This window comes from Mastomys coucha, unplaced genomic scaffold (assembly GCF_008632895.1).
Source record: "Mastomys coucha isolate ucsf_1 unplaced genomic scaffold, UCSF_Mcou_1 pScaffold1, whole genome shotgun sequence".
NCBI lineage: Eukaryota > Metazoa > Chordata > Mammalia > Rodentia > Muridae > Mastomys > Mastomys coucha.
Window position 1 is genome coordinate 72,299,697 of NW_022196891.1, and position 4,629 is coordinate 72,304,325.

The 4,629-nt window shown below is 39.1% G+C and overlaps 1 protein-coding gene across 3 annotated transcripts in view; it reads right to left on the reverse strand.

Annotated features, from left to right (window-relative positions):
• Positions 1-4,629, reverse strand: part of Rgs7 (regulator of G protein signaling 7) — a 396,147-nt gene that overhangs the window by 115,090 nt on the left and 276,428 nt on the right. The window lies entirely within an intron of this gene.

Below are 4,629 nucleotides of genomic sequence, written 5' to 3' on the forward strand. Positions count from 1 at the left end.
AATGGAAACTGAAGATTCCAAGACACTGGTTATGTTTGAAGGCAACTATCAAATGGCACAAAAAGAATTCAATTCAGACAAACTTCTTTGAAGAAAGTTAAAAAGAACAAGTGCAATTTAAAAACAAAACCAAGATTCTAGCCAGCTTCTACACTGATTCATTGGAGCCTCCCAAAGCACAGTAGTAAAGCATTGTTAACATAGGAGGGTAGTTAGAGACATTAACTCACTCAAGACCACTGATCAGCTAGTATGTGAATCACGACTCCCTGTATGAAAAGTCCAGGAACATCTTCTACGCTGCAGGCTTCCTGAGGGAGACAAGAATCTCTAAACGTAGGGGATGGATGATGGAGAGGAGGAGGAGCAGTTAGGCACCATGAAAGGAACACAGCACCTGAGCGCACCTTGCTACTGCTGATAGAGAGAAGCCCATTTTAGATCCTAGCTGCTCAGAATCATTGCTGTCCTGCAATAATCTTTCAACAGGCTGTGGGAAATAGATCTTACAAACCTAACCAAGAAACATTGTAATATTTACCGCTGTGGGGGGGGGGTGGATTTAAGAGGCAGAGCAAGTATGGATGTTGGTTTCTGCATTCATAGTTTGCTTTCTGAATGAGATAATAATGAAAGGAACATGAGTGGGAATCCCCGTTATGCTTGAGAACATGATGAGGAAGCAGGACTAGCAGGCTGCAGGGTGAGAGAAACACTACCAAGCTAGCAGCTGAGCAAACGCACATGCCAAAAATCTAAGACCATGGCCCTGCCAGCTGGCTACAGTGTTTCAAAGAGCAAAGCAGAATACAATCAAGCCAACTCAGGCCACTGAAGGTGACCAAAGGATTTACAAAATCAGGAGCTAAGTAAGATGTGTACTTACTCTGAAACTATGATTGAGATGGTTTATCATAGAGTCAAAAAAATAATAACCCCCAAAGCAAAAATAAAACCTAATGAATATTAAACAATGATTTTAAGTGACTAAGAAAATAAGCAAACTTTATTATATTTAAGAGAAGAGAAAAATTTGCTCCATTTTCCACAAGATACCTGGTGACCCAGGAGACTAGTCATGTAATAGGAACTCTGTGGGCTGTCCTAGATGGAGAGCTTCAGAGAACCCTGGACTTTGAAATGGTAAGAAAGTAGGAGTACCTTCTTTCACTTGAGGATAAAATATAAAAGGAAATGGGGTAGATTTTAGGGAGTGCAGCCTACATTTCTTGTGTCAGGCCGTCTGTTGCTATGCTCCCACACAGATCCTGGCTACAGTACATTTGTCAGTACATAGGAAAGGCCTCTGCTAATATGGAGAAGTAACAGTAACAAAGCAACCATTGGTCTACCAGTTGGACACAGCAGTAACAGACATGGAAAACCTCGGGAGATGCTGTGATAGGCAGTTTTTATTAATGTTGCTGTTTGTTTGTTTGTTGTTGTTGTTCTCCTTTTTAACAGATCAGTCAGTAAACAGAAGATCTCATGCATTCAACAGCAAAGACTTAATGCTAAGACTAAATGGGAACACAAGAGGCAGGTGCAAGAATAAGTCTGGGCTCTGTGCTGAGTTGTGTTGAGTTCCGCCCCCTCACCACCCCTAGCCAAAAAGACCCAAATGGGCGTTGAATAAAAGTACAAAGCATCCGTCATGGAGAGGCCAGAAAGAATGCCATAAACACTACATTTATGGGAATTCTTGGGCTTAGGTTAGTTAGCAACAGAGTGTGTTGATGGATAAGAGACAGGATGCAACCCCACAATCTGGCTGGTTCATTATATCTTGGTTATAAAGTTAAAAAGGCCTTTGCTTTGGGGGTTATTTTTTGGCTTTATGATAAACCATCTCAATCATAGTTTCATGAGAGACTGAAACCAAACCAGTGAAAAAGAAAGAAGGATGTATGGTGCTTCGAATCAATCTCCCATTCAAAGGAGGAGAAGTTTTCCCATAGCCAATAGTGAGAATTCAAAAATATTTGTTAAATAAACCAAATTGTGGATGTCAACAAAGACACTGATCTTATAATACTCTCATGCAGTTCCTATAGTGATATTATGCAACTAGACCTAAGTACAGAAGAAATCCAACACATTAGACAAATCTTGTATGTTTGTGTGGTGGTTTTTGAAGAGAACACTCCCCTCCCGTAGGCTAATATATTTCAGTGATTGGTCCCTAAGTAGTAGAACTATTTTGGGAAATATTAGGAAGTGTGGCTTTCTTAAAGAAGGTATGTCACTGGGGGTGGGCTTTGAGATTAAAAAAAGCAATGCTAGCTCCAGTAAAAATGTTCCCTTTCCCTCCAATAGATAAGATAGAAGCTCTCAGGTAGTGCCATGTCTGCCTGTTGCTGCCATGTTCCCTCTCATGATGGCCATGAACTCAAACTCTGAAACTGTAAACAAGTCCCCAAATAACTACTTTTGTCTATAAGTTGTCTTGGTTATGGTGTCCCTTCCCAGCAACACAGAAGTAATTAAGATCGTTTTTATGATGGTTGGGATAGGTGGCCAACATTGACTCGTGTGTTTGAATGCTTGACCCGCAGAGAGTGGCACTATTAGGAGACGTGGCCTTGTTGGAGGAAGTATGTCACTTTGGAGGCAGGCTTTGAGGTCTCCTATGCTTAAGCTATGCCCAGTCACAAAGTCTCCTTCTGCTGCCTTTGAATCAAGGTGTAGAACTCTTAGCTCCTTCTCCAGCCCCATGTCTGCCTGGATACCAGCATTCTTCCTGCCATGATGATGATGGACTAAATTTCTGAAACTGCAAGTCAGCCCCAATTAACTATTTCCCTTTAATAGAGTTGCCTTGGTCTTGGTGTCTCTTCACAGCAATCAAATCCAATTTGCTTTCTTGTCATTGAGTCTCATCTAAGACAGTTTATATTGTATATATGTACATAATGTTTATATGTGTATGTCAATATAACTAAGAATCATCTTAAATTCTAAGTAAAAGATTACAGAGCTTTATTTCTTTTAAAGAAAAAGTGTATTGTGCCTCTGTATCTAATGATGCTAAATTGCTATAATGGAAATGAAAGGTACCTAGGCTTTGCTTAACAAAGTGGTGAATATTAATGTGCAAACAATGTGTATTCTTATGTTTTGGACAAGTCCTGAAGATCATGAAACTCACTTTGCTCCATATGGGCTATTAGACCCACAATTAGTCTTATTTTTTCAGCTGTTTTTCTCAGGAACCTTATTTCAACAAATTACTGATATTTAGGATTTCAGATTTTCCAATAAGGGTATCAAACATCATTTTGCTACCAGATAGAACACCAGCGAGGGAGGAACCAGGCATGAGATTATTGCTCATTTTTAAACCTATTCAGGACATTGTTGAGTTCCAAAATAGAATAGACACTATAATAACAACATCATCTACCTTCTAAACAGCTCCATACATGAGTCCATCAAAGTAACTTTCTTAGTGTAATCTGTAAGAGCAGAGTAGTTACCAGAGATATTTTGTGTGCAATGTGACACATTCAGGACAATCACTATTGCATGTTATATTTTAAAACCTACCACAGAAGCTTCTACTCCATATAGGGTAAACTTGTTCATTTAAAGAAACAAGCCAACAAGTTAAAAGCTACTGTTTTTACTTCTCATAATATAACTAAAAAGCTTGGACTTCATGGTGAATTTCAGGTCAGGATGGACTATAAGCTACATTATACACCAACATTTTTCAAAGACAAACTACCAAATTGTTATTGAAAAATATTCCTTTGAATTTATTTAATGCTTTGATCTATATGATCTATATGATTAATATTGTTGGTTGCCAATAAGCAGCACATTCAGGAACTACTATAGTTGTACAAATCTGGAGCATCAATGGCATAAAGTTGAACTTGACAAAAGCATGGCCTCCTTTCAGTGTAAGTGCTTATTCTCTCATGTAATGACAATGCAGTGCTTTACAATAGCTGCGTCATTCGCTGGTTAACACCTTTGAAAGTGTATTCAAAGCTCATGTGTCAAATGAGCAAAGGTATATACAGATTGATATATACAAAACTTAAGTATATCTTCCAATGGCATGGTTTCATTAAAGTATTATAAAGTGAAGGCAGTAAATAACCTTCTATCTCCACAATGTACCAAGTTTAAATAATTCAAAACGTGGTAATCTAGAGAGTGGGAACAGAAGACATAAAGCTTCTGTGCTAGGCAGTAGGTGGAGGTTGTTCATGTCCATGTCTGCCCACACTGCCCTCCACCATGCCCATCCTTCCCTGAAAGGAAATTGCAGCTGAAATCGCAGCTTCTTAAAAGCTATTGGATTGTCAGCCTCTCCTCTTAGAAGCAGGCTTATTTGGATTTCAGTGGCATAAACACTTGGCCACACATGAAAGGCTTTCACATATTTTCAAAAGTCACTGAAAGCCTCATATGTGTAGGTGTTTCTTCCAGGAAACACAAAATGTAAGCTGGTAAGACTTGTTTCAGACTCGGGAATTTAGAGCTTTGTTTCAGAACTGACCATGTCTTCCAGAGTAAATGAGTTCAGAATTTCAGTGAGAGTATTAAACATACATGCACACACACACACACACACATGCACACACACACACACATGCACACACACACACACACATACAC